Source organism: Euprymna scolopes, chromosome 23, assembly GCF_053919585.1.
Source record: "Euprymna scolopes isolate OS-2025 chromosome 23, ASM5391958v1, whole genome shotgun sequence".
Lineage (NCBI taxonomy): Eukaryota > Metazoa > Mollusca > Cephalopoda > Sepiida > Sepiolidae > Euprymna > Euprymna scolopes.
The window spans coordinates 37,306,834-37,329,333 of record NC_136504.1 but is presented as its reverse complement, the minus strand read 5'-3'; the positions used below and the strand labels follow the sequence as shown (position 1 = coordinate 37,329,333).

The following is a 22,500-nucleotide window of genomic DNA, read 5'->3' as shown; positions in this document are numbered from 1 at the left end:
CGTAAATCAGCATTAAGAAAACTGTTGGCCTGCATTGAAATGTACAATCTGTCTTCCTTAGGCAAAACGTTTGGTGTCTATCTGAAACCGAATCTATGGCATATTCGGAAACCTTGACATTCAGCGTTTTTTTTTTTTTTAGTATGAATACAGTTGAATTTATCTTCGCACATTCTGATTTTGCCAGCATCTGTTATATTTCTTCGTGCCGAAAGCGAACGTATGTTTTGTAATATGTTGATTCTTTGGACTAATGTTATTATCTCGAGTGCTATTCGTTCAACGTTTCGGCCGATATAATCTCCGAGCTTCTTTGAACTCAGGGAGTCTTTCTGTCCTGACATCACAAGATAAACTATGAGATAAAACAGGTTGTAAATTACACTCTTCTGGAGGTTGAAGTTTCAATCCTCAATGCAGGCGATACGAAGAATATAATTATGTATTGTTTAACACGGTCAGGGTTGACGGAACGAGACCATTCCCCCACCCCTTTGTTTAAATAAAGTGTTCACTTCGAAAGATTATTGAGTTTGATAGGATACACCAGAAAATGGTCAGAGATTACATCGGCCGAAACGTTGTGGGAATAACACTCAAGATGAGAATAGTAGTCCGAATAATTCAAATAATCAAAATTATCAATCCTTTACACGTGTTTGTGTAAGGATTTTATGTGTACGTATATATTGTAAATAAATAATTTGTAAACGATACAACTGAGAAATATTTTGATATATATATATATATATATATATATATATATATATATATATATATATATATATATATAGAGAGAGAGAGAGAGAGAGAGAGATAGTTTTCTTACATCCCAGCCGATTTAAAGCAGGAAATATAACTTCATTGAGCTTGTTTGTGAAACAATCTGGACGATACTGTATCTATAACAAAACTATATATATACAAACTAGCAGGGACGCCCGGCGTAGCCCTGTCGTAAAGTACGCTTAAGTATGATATTTTAATTCTTGCAGATTTCGTATATATTATTATAGAGTTAATGTTGTAATTGTCTGTATTTTTGAGATGAGGTGTTTTCATTTATTGAGATTGTCGGACTGACTTCCTCATCTTGGTTGATGAAGGCTGGAGGGCAAAACGGCCGAAACGTTGTGACTATAACAACTAAGATGAGGAAGTCAGCCCGACAATCTCAATAGAGTTAATGTTCTATCGATTTTTATATATTGTAAAGTTGCGGCCAAATTACGCGAATTTAGCCTTTGGCGGGCATGTTTTTAAGGCTAAATGACTTTGATATAACGACAACGCTACAGTATATGTATTCTACCAATTAATTATAAGACCCTGAAAGGATATGAGAATAAAAAATTCTTGTAAATATTAATGTTTTTTTTTTTATTACATTTGTTTTAGGTGAATTTATGTGTTTCCATAATTTTCCAAATTTTTTTCTTGAATGAATAAATTCTCTCGTGATATTAAATCAATAGTAGAACGCCATAAAAATTTCATTACTATCAGATCTCTTCTAAAATATCAAGGTCGAATTATATAGATGTTTTATTTATCACGCAAAACTTACTCATAGTAAAAGCTCGATGATTGCTTACGTATAGCTATAGAGCATATCTTGTTAGATTTCTCCCCTACTAATCTTGCACACACACACATATATAAGACAGAGAGAGAGAGAGAGAGAGAGAGAGAGAGAGAGAGAGAGAAAGAGAGAGACAGACAGACAGAGACAGAGACAGACAGAGATAGAGAAAGAGTGTGTGTGTGTGTGAGAGAGAGAGAGAGAAAGAGAGAGACAGACAGACAGAGACAGAGACAGACAGAGATAGAGAAAGAGTGTGTGTGTGTGAGAGAGAGAGAGAAAGAGAGAGAGAGAGAGAGAGAGAGAGAGAGAGAGAGAGAGAGAGAGAGAGAGAGAGAGAGAGAGAGAGAGACTATTAAGTTAAATTCCAGTGATCAAAATTTTATTCATGTTTTCGTTCAATTTTTCAAATCAAGTCATATGTTTACGGACCGTTTCGCTTAGAGATAACCAACCGCATTAGTACGCTAATTTTGGGATCTTATACCGTATTGTTACATAAATGGTGGATTTTACCGATTTCGATGATAATAACAGTATAAGAGCGTGGAACATTTTTTTAAATCCTTATTCAATCCAGGATGATGAAAGCACACATTCTACGAGTTTGTTGATCATTCCTATTAATTCCCACTGTCTTTATATAATAGTGCCAAATAATAAGTAGAACTTTATAATTTCTATATATGTGTATTTGCATAAGTATGCGTTTTCCTGTATGTATATTAGTTCTTACTTGTTTGTTTGTTTATTTGTTTGTTTGTTTGTATGTGTTTAGCATCCGTTGGATCATGTTTAGTCCCGGTGTAGGTGACAAATTGCGCTCAAATGGAAGCAATCTAAGCCTATTTGGAATGAATTGGGCCTTTAACTGGTGGCCCAAATCCTGTCCGTGCACTAAGTCGAACCCATTGTACACATTTTCAGGTCCGAAGAGTAGGAGGGGAAGTACGTATTCTGAATTAAAAGTGCAGTTAAAACGTGAAAGACAATGCTTAAGACCAGTCGATTCAATCTGCGCGCTTAACGCTGGCAATTCTTTTTGATTAGTTAAGCGTGACAGACAAACGGCAGAGGCCGCACACACACACACACACACACACACACACACACACACACGAATCCAAATCTATATCATATTTCTCTTAATCTGTTTGTCTGTGAGTTCGTCTGTCTATCCCTTTCACCTTTCTCGAAAACTACTGGCTGAAATTTTGGATAGACCTTTGTTATGATAAGGTGAAACGAACAAAGTATTATGGTATCCGGTCGATGCTCAGTTGGGGATTAATAAGAAGTTAATAAGGATTAGTACAATACAACTCTAGAGTTTTCTTGGAAAATTACTCAGCCGACCTCGCTAAAGTTGTTGTATGGAACTTTGTTATGACAAGGTGCAGTGAACTAAGTATTATGGCATCAGATCGATGCACGATTATGGATTAATAGGGATTAATATTTAATGCAAAATTTAGTACAAATTTAATCATATTTTATGGTACATATTTAATAATAATAATAATAATAATAATAATAATAATAATAATAATAATAATAATAATGATTATATATATATGTATATATATATATATATATATATATATATATATATATATATATATATATATATATATATTAGCGATGTGACGATTCCAATATTTTTACCGATTCCAATACAATTACCGATTTCGATTCCGGAATAAATAAATCTCTAAAAATGTAACTATATAGTTGTATTTTTCTCTGATAACCATAAAAAAAACACACATGTTAAATATGCAAATATTTTCGTAAACGTAAAAATATACTTGTGGAGGACGATCTATCGATTTTAGTTTCACTGCTGGTTTAAAATCAATAAATATTTATTATTTTATCATTATTACCAACAATGGAAAATTTAGCTTTAAACAAAATCAAAGAAAAAAAAGAAAAGATAATTAAAAGAATCGTTTTGGCGTCGGAAAATCTGTACACATTTTTCCGATTCCGATACCCCCCCCCAAATTTTCCGATTCCGATACCCCCCCCCCAAATTCGTTTTTTTCCGATTCCTGATTCCAAATCCGATTAATCGCCCCAACACTAATATATATATATATATATATATATATATATATATATATATATATATATATATATATATTTATATATATATATATATGAACAAATGATTAATAAAACATGTTAAAAGACATCTTGAAAAAGAGTTAAAAACATATTTAATTTTAAAAAAGGAAGCACATGATTATATATATATAATAGCATTATAGATAAGACAAAACCATATATATACATATGTAGTAAAGACACCTATAGTTAAGGAGCTTATATTCTATTTATACCAAGGTATTTCGAAGCCTAATGTTTCTCATCAGAAGAGGGGCATGGGGGATAGGTTGCAAACATTTCAATGCGACATCTAGCTAAGGGGATAATTAGGAGGGATATTAAGGTATCTGGATATAAGGGAGTAATATAAGAAGGGGTGTGAATTTGGAGTTATAATAATGGGGGATATGAGAAATAGGAGTATAATACAATATGGGGAAGGATGAGGACGATATGGAGAGAAGACACTAAGAGAGAGGGCTGTACAACAGGTCAGTATATATATATATATATATATATATATATATATATATATATATTTCTGTGGAAATATATTTTATTTACTCATAATATGTACCAGTCCATATTTAAAAAGCTCAATGTAATTACAGAGCAATATAGTGAATATATAGCAATATAGTGAATATATAGCAATATAGTGAATAAATGAAGACTATATTCCAAAGTTCAAGATGTTGACCATCTTATAATTTATTCCTTTAAGTCAGTTGACATTTACAATTCTTGACAGTATCTGCTTCGTAGCGCAAAATCAATCATTTAATTATTATATCAATCAGTGAATCTATTTTGCCCTTAACTCATCAGAAGAAATAGCAACAATCAAACTGTCAAAAGCAAAGTCCGTTTTGACATGATTAAAATCCGAAAATTTGATGAGAAGCTGTAAATACCTTATAATATGTTTCCATTACGCCATTTTGAATTTTAGAATAAAGTCACTAAACCCAACTATTCGTACTTACAATTTCTAATTAATTATGAATATTTTTCCAAAAATGTTCTATTTAATAATTAGTAAATTTATTAATTCTAATTAATGTATTCATACTTATGAAAATAACAGCAATAATTATAAACTATTATACATGTTTGCATATACGAAACTAAACTAAATTAACAAACAATTCACAATTTATTTCACACACACACGCATATATATATATATATATATATATATATATATATATATATATATATATATAACAGAAATGTGAACTGTTGAATCACGCATTAGATGGGTTGAATCAGCCGTTGGTTGGTTGTTTTGTTTTACAGCATATCAACTCTTTTCAGGTTATTTAATGCCGAATCCAGTGATTCTGAAGAAAATTATTTTAATAGATTATATATTTTTTTTCAAGTCAGTTTCTATTTAATCCATAGTTGGGACCCTAACAGGTACTACCTCTCCGGATCACAGTGAATCTGGAAGCAATGTCAATTAAAGGGTGGCTCCACACTCCCCAAAGCCCGTAAGCTGGGGCCTCATCGTCGGGTATAGTTTAAGGTCATATCCAAGATCGTTTGAATCAGAAAGAGGCAATTTTACAAAGGTAGTTAAATATAAGGAAATAAAACGATAAATTCCAAAATTAGTTTTTCTGCTCTGTGCAGCTAATTAAATACTATTACTACTACGGTGATATTTCCAAAATTTAACCCAATAAATCGACTGAGTGATGTTTGGGTGGACTGAGATCAAAGTGTAATATCAGTTATGTCCTTAGTGAAGGAGGGATTTTTCTAGACAGATAAAATTTAATTTTTGTCCCAAATCAGTGCACTCGTCTTTCGGGAGACGAAATTTACCATATTTAAATCCGACCCTTGTGTCTAACTCTTCTCTCGTGGGGAGGCACGTAAATAACAACCTATCGACTGACTAACGAACCTTCCCATAGAGAGACATGTACGCATCTTGTTTCGATGAATAACACGCCCGATTGATGGAATGTTGCAGTTCTATGCCTTTTCTTACGTGTACTTCCACTTTCACGGAATGTGCTGAACCTGTACCTCCTTTAATGTAACAACTCCTTTAATGTAAAAACTCCTTTAATGTAATGACTCTTTTTTGTGTAAATACTCCTGACCAGCAAATTTCCACGCCCTTATTGTAGAGGTTCTCAAATGCCGAAAAACTTTCTACTCTAATAGGTTTTTTGTTCGGACCACTTTTGTTTGGAATCCCATCCCTGCTCCCCGTTTCTCCGATTGTACCAACATGCAGAAATTTAAATGTAAGGTAAAACATTTTTACTTCACCCCAAACAAGGCACGTATTAAGATGTAAAAGGCTATTGCGAATTAGGGATCATGCCTATAGGAGCATTCTAAGTAGGAAGTTGTGTAGCGACAAATTCGGCGTGTTAATACATCTTGTTATACAACTCGTCACTTAAGATGATCCCTGTAAATTTGGCTAGTACGTACCAGTGACAACAGGCGTTATTTGGAGTGAAAAAAAAAAAATAAATAAATAAAAAAAAATAAATAAATAAAAAGAAGAAAGTTTAAAACAAATCAGCACTAACCTTTTTTTTTTTGGTAGATTCTGAAAAAAAAAAAATCCAATTGGAAAAAAAAATTAATTAAAAAAAATACTCGGATAATTTAACTCCACTGACGATTTCGGAATAAAACGATTTGTTTTTCCCTTTTTGGGCTTCACGTGAGGAGGGAAATACATCCACCAAAGTCTGGCTTTAAAGCGACGACGGCGACCACAACGACATCGGTCTTACCAGACAAACTGCTATTCTCCGTTTGACCACCTTCCACACCTGAGCACGGTACTCCTTCTCCCTTCCTCTTTTTAGACGCGTATATGAATGTTGTAGTTGGCGAGGGGGGTGGCGGTTTAATATCACCCCCTCCACACTTTGTCTGTCACAAGCCTTACCCCCTTATCATCCCTCTCTCTTTCTGTCTTTTTCTCTCTGTGTCCAGTAATGCATCGTTTGAGAGCAAGATAGTTTGTTCAGACTGCCCAACAATCTCTTCAAAAATGTCTGCACGCCCTGCCCCGTCCTATCAACCTGCTATCCAGTGCCCTAATACACCGCAAGGGATTGGTTTTTTTTTTCACCCTTTCTTTGTCGTCATCAGCGTTGTCGTCGTCGACGTGGTTGTCAACCCCTCTAACTACTCAAGTTTAGCTTCCATTCGGTATGCATTGAACGTTGGTGACACTGCTTAATAGTTCCTTCCGTATATTTTACCTGACACAAGGTTCAAACCATGGCACATACTTATAATGTACTTTGGTTTTCTTGCGTTTGAATAAAGTATGGATGCTTGTTTATATTGGTAATCTTTTAAACGAACACATTTCAGGTGAAAGCATTATTACGTACTTACCTGCCATGTCGAAATTTTTTTTCTACTGGGTCATTTTTCGTAATTTTTGAAATTTATACTAAATAAATTCTAACAGCTACAAAAAAAAAACCAGTAGAGAAACAATAGAACATAGAATTAGTCGTATGTTTTAATGGAGAAGAGTTCTGCGACTAATTCAGTATGACAAACAAAGGATATAACACTTGACTTAAATCGACAATTAAATTTTAGAACGTAATTGGGCTGATGCTTCTTTTTGGGTTACGAATAGATTTTGCAAATCTTTTACTGCATTGTTTTTCGTAAGTTTTGGAATTTATACTAATTTCTAACATGGCACGCAGGTACATTATACTGTTTTCACCTGAACGATCACTAACATAAACAAGCACCGAATTCGGAATTAGGAGTCCATTCTCTTAGGCATTGCGTACTCTTTTAGAAGAGGGATTGATTTATTGCTATCCTCCCCTAGCGGCGAATGCTGACGGGTCTGTTCTCGACTATTTTTATAACCCTCTCGAGTGCACACTTCGGTTCAGCTAGATTCCCTTACTCACTCGTCTAGCTACAGCAACTGACAAAGTGTCTTTCTTAGAATTACTTTTCCGTGGAACACAATACCGTGGGGCAGCTTTTCAGCTGACTATAACATGGTAATTTTCAATGTGAACAAATTCCTATTAAGCCATTCTCTTGAATAATAATAATAATAATAATAATAATAATAATAATAATAATAATAATAATAATAAGACACTAACTAACTTTCGTCATTTTCAATTACCACCGTGTTGTGTCACCAACCACCTGACACTCATTAGAAATTATCCTCGAGTGGCCTTTGGGCCTTAATAAGTTGTGATCTCCCTGGTAATAAAAACAAAAAAATAAGCAAAAAACAAACAAACAAACAAACAAAAATTTTAAACTGACTTTCTTTCTATCCTCGTTGAAGCGACTAATCTACCCCCTTCATTAATTTCTGCCATTTTCTTTCTTTGGCATTCCCCTTCCGTTTATGGTTAACAGCTCGAGGTTGCCCGCGATTGAATGAGTGTTTCACACTCCTATATTTTATTGTCATCGAAATCAGTGAAATCGCCCATTTTTCAATCAAATAAATGGCCTGCTCTAATTGGGAACCGCGACGGTGCCACCGGAAGGCAGCCTCACACGTCTCTCTGCGGTGACTTGGTTCACAATACATTGTAGCTTACATTGCACTGTAGAGAACCTAATGTTGATTTTATAAAATTATTTTTTTATAAAATGCTTCGAATTAAAGCGTTTAAAATGCAAATATCAAGTATCATTGTTCAATTGTATTCGAACGCGCCCCTGTCATGTCGGGCCTTTCTGTTTGTGTGGTAATAAAACTTTTCAAACTTAGTCAAAATCGCCTGTTCATTCTTTCATCGGATTATTTCGACTATCGATCATTAATACTCATTGAAGACATTCCGATACAAAAGCTATCTAAAAACTGCCTGACACATAAAGTACACTTGTGTGAAATGAAAAAAAAAAAAAAAAATATCGGGCCAGCCGTTTAGGACTTCATAGGGAACGAATTCTCTCTTTCTCTCTTTCACACACACACACACATACACACACACCAACAGACAAAATTCCTTTTAAATAATAGTGGATATTCTTTTCTTTCCTTTCTTTTTCGTTCCCTTCTTCCTTTCTTTTTTCTGTCAACTGTGCGTTTTGCTTTCATTCTTTCATTCATTCATTCGTTCATTCAGTCATTCGTTCATTCAGTCATTCGTTCATTCATTCTTTCTGCTCTTAGTTTTATCATACTTTTTATTCTTGCTTTATTCCTTACTTTCATTAATATCGCCATCATACATTCTTTTCTCTATCCCTTTTTCTCCCCCCCTTTCTTCCATTCTGTGAATCCTTTTTACTATTATCTCCCTCCCTTTTTTTCATTTTTATTTTCTTTGTATCCTCTCTTGTACTCCTTTTTCTCCCTTCCTTCCTATGATTTGTTTTCACTTTCTTTCTCTTTCCTTATTTTTTATATATTTTTTTCATTTTCTTCATTCCATCTTGTTCCCTCTCTATGTTCGTTCTTTCTTTTTGTTTTCTTCACTTTGTCTTTTTTTCTTGTGTCATTTTTGCTTTTTTTCTCTCTTTTCTTTCATCCTTTCTGTTCTGTCAATCCTACACTTTCCCTCTTACTCTTTTTTATATATTCCTTCTTTTTCTTTTTTTCTTTTTAATTAATTAATTTATTTATCATTCCTTTTCTTGCTTATTTCATTCCTCTTCCTTTCCGTCTTTCCTTTTTCCATTTTTTCTTTCCTTCTTTCCATTTTAAGTTTTAAAATTTATATATTCTTTTTCTTTCTTTCTTTCCTTGTTCTTTTTTCTTCTTCTCTTTAATCTTCGTGTGTTATTATTAGGACTGGGATAACAGCATATTCTTTTCGTTGTTTTGACTCTCTAGTGTGTACCCGTTGATATCATATATGTTTTTTTTTTATATACTGATGTCGTACTCGGTTGATTAAGTGTGTCTGCGTCTGGTATATACTTGGGAGTCAAAACAATGAAAAGAATAGTCTCTTGTCATAACCCTAGTGATAATTTAAAAGCTGTACTTACTCGACATAATCATGTTAACATACCGGTTCTCGTTAGTTCATCAAAGTTAAGCAACGTTAAGCCTGATCAATATTAAATGGCTGACCATTTCGGAACACAAGATGCTGTATAAAGGAGGATATCAACATCTCCCCGCAAGAGCTGCAAAAACCTAACGTCGAGTCCCCCCCCCCTGATGGAGATTGCACCCATCTGGTACTGATCAGGTTCATCGTTGCTTAACTTCGGTGATCTAACGTGATTATGTCGCATATGAATGACCAATTTGGGAATACCAGCTAACTGGGGGGGGGGTCGACACCTCCATGCAAAAAGCATAAACGCAGTAATCTCCCCATAACGGGGATATACATACGACTGGGAACCGCTTGTGAATTTCATACTCCCATGAAACTTCCTCCTTCGGAGGAAACCGATTAAACACGCTTTAGGGTTAGTGCCGCAGTTCCCGACGTAGATATGCCTGCGACTGGGGACCGCTTATGAATTTTATATTTTCATGACACTTCCGCCTTCGAAGGAAGTCTGTTCAACCTGCCTATGGTTAGTACCGCTTCAGCGTTGTAGTGAAGACATTTTAGTTCATTTTTTTTCTTTTTTTACATATTTAAATATTAAAAAAAAGTTATACAGAAAAAGAAATCAAATGTTAGTTTTAATAGTCATCACCCCTTTTTCTATTCTTCAGTTAATATATGAGTTATCCTGGTTGTTAATTTTAATTGAATTCAATCGAAATAAGCCATAAAGGTTTACAAACCCATTAACATTAACTATCCATGTGGGGTCGCAGAAATACCTGGTTTAGGACCCAGGCGCGGGGCTAACCCTCTCGGTGCTGATGGACATGTAGATCTTCTCATATCATCCATCTAGAAGATGGAAAACTCTGAAGTTAAACCTTGGAGAGGGAGGCCTTTTCAGTCCTGGACGACAACCTTCCTAAAGCTTGTGACTCGAACAAATTACCGGTTTGCTAACCTAAACTGCTTAAGGAGTAGATAGGTTCTGCCTATCGCCCGGCTCTCATACTCCTTCTTTGCCTATTACATATTTGAATATTAAAAAAATAAAAACTTATAGAGAAAAAAAAATCAAATGTTATTTTAATGGTCATCATGTCTTTTCTATTCTTCAATTAATATATGAGTTATCTTCCTTACTGATTTTAATTGAATTCAATCGATATAACCGATAAACGTTTACATATTACAAGTTTTTAAGACGAAACAAAAACTGAAAAGAAAGTCTAGTTTATCAGCTGTTTAGTTCCACGGCGTGACGAACGTCGTTAGTTTATTTTGTCACGCAAACGTATATGTTTTCGGTGCTAGTCTTTCTCTACTTTATCGTTATAGTCATGGAAGGTGCTCGGCTGAGCTTCAATCTATGTTCCTTCCCGTAAAACATTCACAACAAAAACGAGTAATGTTTAGCGACCTCAGTTAAATCCCATAATTGATAGTAATTTTACACATCAATGGTTACCCCGTAATTTCAAAATCGCATCGAACACGTCTAAACTTGAAAAGTACATGAGCAGACACCTCTAGATATGTTGGTGCCTTGGATCTTAATAGATATTATAAATATGACTATTGTTCACTGATAGATTACAATAGGTAAACAAGGAGTCGATCTCTTACGACGAAAAAATGTGTAATTGGATTTGGAAGAAAATAAATTACAATTTGCAATCGGGTTGAGTTACATATTACTTTGCGGTAATATTTTTTTGAAAAGTAAAACTAAAATAGTTAAAAGTTAAAAACTCCTAAAGAATATATACTGGAACAAACACATTGCGGACATCGCGAAGGCTGTTGTGAAAAAGGTGGATTCCCTCTATCGAGCTAGAATGCTACCTAGACCTGAGAGTGTCCTGTACCTCTGCAATGCCATCATTTGCCAATGCATGCAGTATTGTTACCACATCTAGGCTGGTGCATCTAATACTAGTTTCTCCCATGGAAAGGGCCCAAAAAATGAGTCTTCAATCTAATAGGTCCTACTTTGTCAACTAAGCTGCAAACCCTGTCCCATCGCCGTAATTTTGCATCTGTGCCTGTTTTACAAATATTTTAATTGAATGTGCTCTTATGAACTAATTACAGTTGTGCCCCCCCTCAACGTACATATCTCCGACAAACGCGCTAAGCAACAAAATCACGCCCCTTCACTGTCGAGATCTTTAAATGTTATATGGCTTTCTACTTTAATAGTTAATCTTTCCTGGGCATGGCAAATAATAGCCTCTTACGTTTAAATGGCGATATGCCTTGTTTGGGGTGATCGTGAGTAAAATAAATAAATTATTGTATTTACTGTTTATAGTAATTGTCTGTATTTTTGAGATGAGGTGTTTTCATTTATTGAGATTGTCGGACTGATTTCCTCATCTTGGTTGTTATAGTCACAACGTTTCGGCCGTTTTGCCCTCCTATATATCAGATGTTTTATATCGAACTTAGGAACCGTTTGTAAAGAGTCTCGAACCCAACCCTTTATTACGGGGGCTAGGCTCTGGGACATAGTTGCTGATTCTCTGTTTTGAATGTTACTTTTCACTGCCTTCGTTCAGGATTGAGCTCAGCACCTTTGGATAACTGTAAACTTTGATACAACGTCTAGGACCACTCGGCCATATGTCACTAGGACAATTCTTAGTTGGTTTTTGTTAATGTTAAACCTATGTTGTCATTCAAGGTTTTCTCTCTCTATTAGAGGTGTCCAAATTGAATTCAGCTCTACGCTTGGTTTACTCAGTAGGTTGTTATGTCCGAGCATGTGAGCTGTTTCTTAAAGTTTTCTCACTTTCCAGTGGGTCTTTCTGTTTATCATTTTTGCTGTTTATGTACTCTTGTTCACCTCAAGTAAGTCATATTGCCACTTGTACACACGGGGCTACAATTATGGACTATATCTAACAGGATACTGTGCCAGGAGATGAGCAAGATGTCACATTACAGTTACACTTCTATGTGTTAGTAGAGTCACAGTGTAACGTAGTCGTTACATGTCAACACTCGGGACCCACACATTGTATGAAGACTGTCGCAAGGAAACAAAGACAAGGAAAGAATTCGACATCCCCTTTTTTAATTGAAACAGCAGACATTTATTTACAGTTACTTTCAGAATAACGGCCTGTCTCTTGTTCAAAAGTTTTCTCAGACTCCAATTTGCTTAACAAGACTCCGCTGTGTCGAACACGTGGTATTCTGTCCGGTCATGCTTAAGACACGCCTTTTCCTGTCGGACCACGCGTGCAACACGCTTGTTTTCGCTCTCTCGCGTCTCGAACATGTCTCAAATCCATTACGTCTCGAATACCGGCTTCTCTGAACACGTGTCCATTTTTATTTATCTCTGCTGTGACATCACATCGCGCATCCGGCTTGGTCACTTGCGTATGGCTGCTGCTACGGCTAACCCAGCGTCAACAGCCTGTAACAGCAAGACACATACAAAAAACATGTCCATTCAAAAAGTAGGAGTGCTTTTACCCCCAACACTTGTGCCGTTTCGTCATGACGTCATAACATGTGCTGACTTTCTTTAGAACTGTTCATCTCGGGATCATCCAGACTAAAAAAACTTTAATATTATGTTTAATCAATCACTATTTAAATGAAAAATAAATCTTTCTCCTTTCTTTTAAGTTTCAAATGTACCTCAAATTAATCTACATGATGTCCGTTGTTAAATTTAAATTCTGTTGAAAATCATTTTTTTTTTTTTGCTTTTCAAACTATTTTCAATCGTATCTAATATCATCCATGTTGTCTAGAATTTCTTTTATTTAAATACCTGTGTCCTCTTTAACATTGTTGTTACGTAACATCGCACAGCCGGCTTGGTCATTTGCATATAGCTGCTGCTGCTAACCCAGCGTCAGTGGCTCTGTTACAAATAGGAGCGGAAAACAAAGAATGAATCCCGAAGTCTAGCAGTTGGAGGGAAGGACCATTACTTATCATAACTGGTTTAGAGTTGAATCTTTTTTAGAATTTGTTTCTCAACTCACGTTATGTGTTTTAAAGCAAGCGTGGCAAACATGCTCATTAGAAGCTTATTTCCACAGGCATAAACTTTTGAAAAGTCGCATCTCACTTCCGTCGTCTTTCAGGAAGCTTCACCACCGAATGTACACGACTTCTCCAGTTCTCTCGATCTCGCACGACAGTTTGTAGGTCCCGAACACTTTCTAACCGTGTGTCCTGTAGCAGTTTGTCAATGTAGGTCATTCTACTTCTATCATGGTTTGGATGTCCATCTGTTGATATCCAGAGAACAAGCTTGCTGGCTACCTCTTAGCTGTGTCTCGTGCATCCTTCTCTGCTGTACTTTCAGTGATACTGGTGGTAGGTCACCATAAAGTTGGTTAGCTGCGTGGCCCCTCCATGATGTATTGAGGGCTACCCTAAGCATCGGTGTGTAACAGCTATCCAATCTCTTCTTCAGCACATTTGTAAGAGTCCATGCTTCAGCACCATATTTCTATATTAGACTATTTCTACTGCGGCAACAAAGAGTTTTACTTTCAACTTTTCTGAGAGAGTGGATAACATGTCTTCCTCAATTTGTAACATGCACTCCATGCCAGTGCTTTTCTCACTTCAAAATCTTTTTTCGGTGCTCTCTGACCATGCGCTAAGGTACTTGAAGTTTTCGACAACATTGAGCAGAGTCCCATCAAGTATTTTCACTGCAATTTGAAAAGTGAAATGATTATTTTTTTTTTACTCACATTCATCCCAAACAAGGCATATCGCTACTATTTGGAACCATGCCTAGTAAAGATGGTTTACGTTACATTTAAACTTCTGCATAGCAGTACAGTCAGGAAAGCAGGTAGCAGGAAGGGAATTCCAAAGTTTAGCTGTTCGAAGGAAGAAAACATTAGAGTAGAAAGCTTTCTGGTATTTAGGGACCTCAACAGTGAAACAAGCACAGAGATGCAATTTTCCTCACTCTCCCCCAACCAACACTCTTACACACACCTCCACTTTCTTTTCCACCTCCGCGTCACGGGTTCGAGCCTGCCTGTCTACTACAACTTTTTTTCTTTTGCTCAACACACTTACAAACACCCAGGCAACCCCAGACCCCCAGGCCATTCTCTATATAAGTAGTGACTCCCATGTAAAAAATAAATAAAAAAATAAAAGTAGAAAAACACTCTGCAATAATTTTTATAGCAGGATTGCTGTTATAATTGCAAAAGTACGGCATTTATGACAATACAAACTAAGTGTTCTGTGATCCTTGCCGGATTCTGAGTTTGACACGGCTGCTTTAAAGCATCTGATATTTGCATCATCTTTGTTTGTACGTATTAATTGGATTCATCGTACTACTGTTCTCATCTTGAGTGTCATTTAACAAAGTTTCGGTCGGTGTAACCTTTGACCCTCTTCAGGTGTATCTGGTCGAACTCTGAAATCTTTCTGTCGAACTCCGAAATTTGGACGAAATTTTGCACGGAACCGTTTTATTTACTTCACAGGTGTAGCAATCTCTTGTTCTGTCAGCCATTACTGAATAGAAGTCCTGAATAATTCGCAATTGTATTTTTGATGAGAACAGTAGTCCGATGAATCCAAATAATACGAATAACCAATGCTTATTTAAAAAATTCAGAAACGTCAGCTTTTGTTCGTAATTCAAAATTTTAAAGCAGTTAAAATGAAGGTCATGTGTTAGTGATTGTCATTATTATTGACATTTTTTTATCCGTAAACAAATTTTGTTGTGACAATATGCGTGATATTATTCTACATACAAATATGGAAGTATGTTATCATGAATAATAATAAGACACTGTGTTACGACGTTGTCCGGGAAAATACGTGGGTGAAAAATACAGCCTTTGTTTATTAACTTATATTTCCGCCAATAGAATATATGGGGACAATCTCAATTTATTTTATACATAAAATCAAAAATTATCTATTAGAACTAGTTGTAGAATAAATAATAACAGGATAGTGTTTCACAAAGTTGCCTAGGAAAATACGTGGGTGAAACTTCTGACAACCTTCGTTTAAAAAGACACACAAAAAAATGAAATAGTGAGTCGGACTAAATAGTTTAATTAATGTAAGTGAAAAGATTATTTTTTCCTAACTTGTACATGCGTTTTCTGGTCATTTCGACATGTTTTCTCTTGAATGTAGCTATTTAATTCTTACAATTATTTCTAGCTCTTATATAGTTAATACGAGGTTTCTTCAGTAAGTTTAAAGATTTTTTTCGTATGGAAACTTTTATTGATAGTACATATATGGAAATTTAGTCCCATTTTAAGTAATCTCCTCCAGCTGTAATGCACTTGTTGTGCCGTTCCAACACCTGCTGGAAAGCCCCATGGAAGTGCTCTAGTTTGAGCGTGTCAATAATCCTCGTCACAGCCTCTTTCATCTTCTCAAATGTCTCGTAACAACAGTCTCTAAGGTTTTCCTTGATCTCAGGGAATAACCAAAAGTCACATGGAGCAGGATCTAGACTATATGGAGGATGAGGAACTGTTTTGGTCCACATCTTGATCATGGTAGCGTCTATTTTTCTGATCTTCTCTGAGCACCTTTGGGACAAATCTTCTGCATCTTCAGTTCCTCATCAAACTGTGCACTTATTGTATTTATAGACATACGACGGTTCTTATCCATGAAATTCTTTATTTGGCCAATCAACTCTGGTGTTTGGACTTTCTTACTCCCCCCACACCTCTCATCATCTCTCACAGACTCCATGTCTGTCTTGAATCTCTTATGTCGCTCAAAAACTGATGCGTAATTCATGCAAGATGGTCCGAAACCAGTCTGAAGGATTCCATACGTTCCTGTGGCATTTTCCCAAGTTTAAAATAGATATTTACTGCATAACATTTTTCTAAAGTGCCCTCACGTCCAGATTGCATTTCTGACATTCAACAGCTGTGACAATCAGGCTTTAGTAGAGTGTATTCCAATTCCTGCTGTAGCTGTTCATTTCAACTTTAAATCATAAAAATTGGTCAGTCATCTCATAAGATGTATAGCAATAACATACTGAATTTTCAAAAGTCTACGGCAATTTTAAATGTCTGTACAAAAAAACTCTCGAAACTTATTGAAGACATCTTATATACTTATGCTATTATTTAAATAGTAACGTAATGTGCGTTCAACTAATAAAACAACTGTTAGTGCGACGTTGTTACTAAAAAAACTATGTGGTTTACAGAAAACTGAAACGACAAATGGATTTAACGAGTCGAAACGAATTCAGTTTGTTAAAAAGAGGATTATATCTTTTGTCTCCGTAAAACGTTTTCAACAGAAATAGTGAAATTTTCCAGCTTTTTCAAAACACGCCTTTCACTGAAGCATTCTTTGTTAAACTTTATTTCTGTTTTTATGAACTTGAGAAAATCTATTAAAAATGAATTTCCTTATTTTATAGACTTAAAAGATAATTGCACCCAGTGACCTCAATTGGAATCGGAAAGGACATTTCGATGGTGTCTTTAGATTATCTAAAAAATTAAACTCATACGGAAACTTATTTGAATGTTTTACATGATAATCTACACACACACACACACACACACACACACACACACACACACACACACACACACACACACACACACACATATATATATAAAGGTGAGAATGTGTGTGTGTGTGTGTGTGTGTTTGAGGACACCTCGTAGCCTATATACTCCACGAATTTTTTTATCTACAGACTTAAAATTTGGTATATGGAGTATTCAGACATGTGGAAGACTTTTTAATCGTGACAGATTACTTATGTTAAGAATTATTAGGTTTGGAAACACTTTTTGAAGATCGTGGCAAGCTGATCTAATGGTTAACGTACTTGACTCACTGTCCTGAGGATTTGGTTTCGATTTCAGCTCAAGTATTTATTTCTTTACTCACAAGAAGTGAACTGTTTAGAAAAATAAAAACATAATACTCGCATGGACATGTCTCAGTTTCTGTATGCATTAAAATATAATATTTATGCATATTTCATAACCAGCAACGTTTTTTCTTTACTCCATCAGTATTTAGTCTACAGACTTGAAACTATATATATGGTCTATTCAGACTTCTAAAACAAAATTAATTTGGGTTTTAGCCTAAAAAGAGCTACTTAGAGGTAAAAATTGAAAAATCACAACTTGGCATGGGTAGTTTGACGTAATGTGTATACTGTACGCATGCGCAATATATAATTTAACTGAATGAATTTGTCAAGTTCTGATATGTATGTTATTAGCTCGTATAATAATGAATATCACTACTGTGCTAAGTGTTTTGGTTTCGATTCTAGCTGATGGTAGCAAAGTTTTTAAAACTTTCACTACTAATATATGCGATAAAAGATAATAATAAATAGAAAATTAGCTCTCTAATAATAAATATGAAATCTTCATTAATTAAAATATCATATTTTAGAGTATTTTACGACTAAGCAAAGCCGGGCGGCCTACTAGTATGTATGTATGTATGTATGTATGTATGTATGTATGTATGTATGTTCATGTCAGGCCATGTCATATGCTACTGGTGCCATATAACCCAGTACTACCTGCCTCATGGTCGGGTCACCGGCGCCTAAACTGGTTCCCCCACCAGACTTGTTTGGTGAGGAGGGCGGCTAGTCTCCCTGAAGGATTAAAAACAAGACCTTCCAAAGGGCGAATGAACTCTTTTTCTGAGTCAACGGCCAACTAGCACTGTGTATATTTGTGTGTGTATATGTGTATTGGGGTAGAGAGGGCTCCCGTAAGCCGTGGTGAAGGCAACCTTTCTAGGAGAAGCAAATCTCTAATTTAAAAAAAACCATAAAGCGGAAGACCAGTACCCGCATTAAGCTGATATGCAGTTTAATTTGTTGCTCTTGCTTGTTGCTGGATCTCAACATTTTGAACCGAGAGAGAGACTTAGCTGTCGTACAAAGCTAAGACTCTGTAACATCATATTTGTATAGATACTCCCTCAGACATTTGGAATCATGGATTTTAAATTTCTGAGAGAGTGGCACTCGTCTGACAAGACGTTGCAATCATCATTTATGTATGTATGTATTTATGTATGTATGTATGTACACACACACACACGTGCACACACGTGTGTACATTTCACTACGCAATAACTCTGTCAATTTTTAGTCTACAGACTCGAAATTTGATATACAGGGTACTGAGATTTGGGAAAATCGATGTGATCGGTTTTGGCCAGAAATTTAGCGATTAAGGGGTTAAAGTTCAACGATTTGACCTTTGAAAACTCTACCAAACTCCTCCAACAATTTTGGGTCTACACACTTGAAATTTTAGATATAGGTTCGTTAGACATGGATCTAACTCAATAACTACATTTGAGCCCAAAACAATTAATTTTAAAGGGTCATAATAGGGGGCAAAGTTAAAAAAAATTGACCGCTTTTTTTTTTGCTCAACATACACCTCCACATATAACGCGGGCACCCATGCTAGTATATATATATATATATATATATATATATATATATATATATATATATATATATATATATATATATATATACATGTTATATATATATATATATATATATATATATAACATGTATTTTAATTAGAAATCAACTGAGTGCCCGTTTCTCGTAGTAGTTCTCAATATTTCTTATAATTTTTTTGCCCTGTCAAATTATGACAAATACCGACTTATTATTTAAGGCCGCGCCCCAGCGTTAACAATTCCTTCCTAACTAGACAGTGAACCGAATTAATCCATTCGCCCCCCCCCCACATGATATTTATTTTCATATCAAAAAAAAAAAAAAAAAAACGAAGAGAAGAAGAAAGAGGTCAGGTAAAAAAAAAGTTACAAAAAACAAAAAAACAAAAAAAAAACGATGAGGGGTTAAAGGTAAAAAGAAAATGAATAATGCTATCTTTTGTTCCCCACCCCCACCCCGCCTCAGGGTCAGTAAAATTTCATCGTCATATCAGATAGTTGCCAGGTAATGGTCCGGGTAGAGCGCGAGTCGGTCGGTTGTTGTAAGGCATGATCACACGGCCAGCTGAAAATACAGGGTGTCCCACAAAATAACAGGAAATTTCGCCCATTTCATTTGTATGCACATGTGCCATTGTTTGAAATAGAAAACAATTGTTGATAACAGAACATTTGTTATATTGGAGCTAAGCAATATTTCCTTGAAGTCTATTGGCTATATCAATCAATTACTTCACTTATAATTAGGGCTATGACAACAGCATATTCTTTTCATTGTTTTGACTCTCGAGTATATATCCGACACAGTTAGACACAATTAATCAACAGAGAACCACATTACTTTGCATAAAAACAATCAATGGTTATATACCTGAGAATCAGAAAAAGTATTTTTTAACATGTTTTATTAACTATTTGCTTTTATATATATATATATATGTGTGTGTGTGTGTGTGTGTGTGTGTGTGTGTGTGTGTATACTTTCAATAGCGTAAACGTATATATAAAATGTATTCTTATGTATGTAAATAATTGAAAACAAAGAGACGCATACATTTATATGGAGTAGTTCAATGTCTACAAGACTTCTGGTTAATAAGCACAACCTGCACAGGGGTTTATCAGGAAAACTGATTGCTTATGCTGACTGCATTACACATAAACTCTGTCCAAATATTTACATATCATAACTAGGGCTATGACAACAGAATATTCTTTTCATTGTTTTGACTCTCGAGTATATATCCGACACAGTTAGACACAATTAATCAACTGAGAACCACACCACTTTACATAGAAAACATATAAGATATCAATGGATATATACCCGAGAATCAGAAAAAGGAAAAGAATATGTTGTTGTCATAGTCCTAGTTATTACTGAGCAATCGTGAAGTGCACTCTTCAATTCAAAAGTACGAAAAAAGATTAGTTGCATAATACACATGTGAAATTCAATATAAGATTACAGAGCATCAAATACAAACAGATAATAATACTTACACTTTAAATAAGCTTCAATGAGAAGAAATACACCATCTCTGTGTTGTCGCACCTGCGGAAGAACTTTCTGTGCACTGGCTGCCAATATAAATAGAACACTACGTTTAAGTTAGTAAATGATACGTTTATACAAAGTTAGCATGTTTGATATACAGAACTTGACCACAAGATTAATTGTAATAGATCAAAACGGACTGGTTGATTTGGTTACACAAAATATTTGAAATAGTGTAAGACTCACGCATATAGAATCGTTATGTAGAGTCAAAATAACTCTTCGCAAGGAATGAATCTTTTCTTTTTTTTATTTGGAGAATAATTATTGACGGCCAATATCTATTATTCAATGTTCATAAAAAGACAGAGGTATCTGAATTTTCACTTCAACTCTAATTGTTTTGCGTGAAACTTGACTTAATGTGATTGATAAGTTTACCTATATTGGTAACACACTCTCCCGCAATGTAGTCATTGACAATGAAATCAATTCCAGAATCGCCAATGCCAGTACTGCCTTCGGCAGAATCCACAAGAATATATTAAAACAGAAGAGGCGTCGCTTCCATAACAAAGATCAAGGTCTACAAATCTGTCAGACTCTCCACCTATGGGTGTGAATCGTGGACTGTCTACAAACGACATGCTATAAAACTGTCAATAAAATGATGCCTGCAATGTCAATAAATCGTGTCTGAGTACGTAATGTTTGTCTACATCTCGTGTTGTGTCTTTGGACGAAGTAAGGAATACAGACCCCAACCGACTTCAATACAAAGAAAGAAAAAAAGACACGCCCTTTACAGAGTTTTTTTAAAAACATACTTATTCTTAACATAAGGAATCTGCCATGTGACCGATTCACGCATGCGCATTCGTGAAATAGTTGCCAAACTGATAAAAATCTGATGATCGCCACGTACCCATCTTTCAATTTTTATCCCTTAGTAGCGCTTTTTCCCCCGGAGGAAAAACCGATCAAAAAGTTTTCAACATGTCTGAATACACTATATACCAAATTTCTAAATCAAACATTCATTGAGTATATAGGTTGAGAATTCTCCTCACATACACATTCTCACTTTTATAGATATACTAGATGATGTACCCGGCGTTGCCCGGTATTAAACGTAATGTTAAATTCCTTAAAAAACTGGAGTAAAAAAAAATGAAAAGAAACTGAGACATGTGCATGCGAGCATTATGTTTTTTTCTAAACAATTCACTTTTTGTAAGTAAAAAAAAATACTCGAGACGAAATCGAAACCAAAAGCTTAGGACAGTAAGTCAATTACGATAACCATTAGACTAGCTTGCCCTGTTTTAAAAAGTTTTTTTCATGCCCCGTGAAACAGTTAAAAAAGATAAAAATCCGATAACGTTATCGCTTAGTCGCCCTTTTCTCGGAGGAAAACCGATTAACAAGTTGTCATCATACCTGAATACCCTATATACCAAATTTTATGTTTATAGATCAAACACTCGTTTAGTATATAGGTTGAGAGGTGTCCCCACATACAAATTCTCATTTTTATAGATATATAGATAGATAAATGAACAGAGATGAAAATTTCATATATCACTCCTATGTACATAATTATAAAACTCAGATCAGATTGTTTGCTTAGGCGTTTAAACCGTTCATCCGGTTTGTGACTTCCGGTTTCCAAAGTTTTGTCTGCTTACCTATTTCATGGCTTCCCTTTCTTGTTCGATATAAAAAGCCTCTGTTGCTATTCAAAGCATACTCAAGGTCAACAATATTTTTTGTTTTACTTTTTTAGCGTGTTTTCCTTACAAATAAATGTAATTGAACCCCGTTGA

The 22,500-nt window shown here is 35.2% G+C and overlaps 1 protein-coding gene across 2 annotated transcripts in view; it reads right to left on the bottom strand.

Annotated features, from left to right (window-relative positions):
• Window positions 1-21,000, bottom strand: part of LOC145245827 (uncharacterized) — a 113,676-nt gene extending 92,676 nt beyond the window's left edge. The window contains exon 1 of one of the 2 annotated variants that reach the window (XM_080107476.1): window positions 20,680-21,000. The gene's annotated coding sequence lies outside the window, so the exon portion shown is untranslated. Of the gene's footprint in view, window positions 1-6,252; window positions 6,710-20,679 lie in introns of those variants that run through there. The other variant, XM_080107475.1, reaches the window with a different exon arrangement.
• Window positions 21,001-22,500: the final 1,500 nt, after the last annotated feature.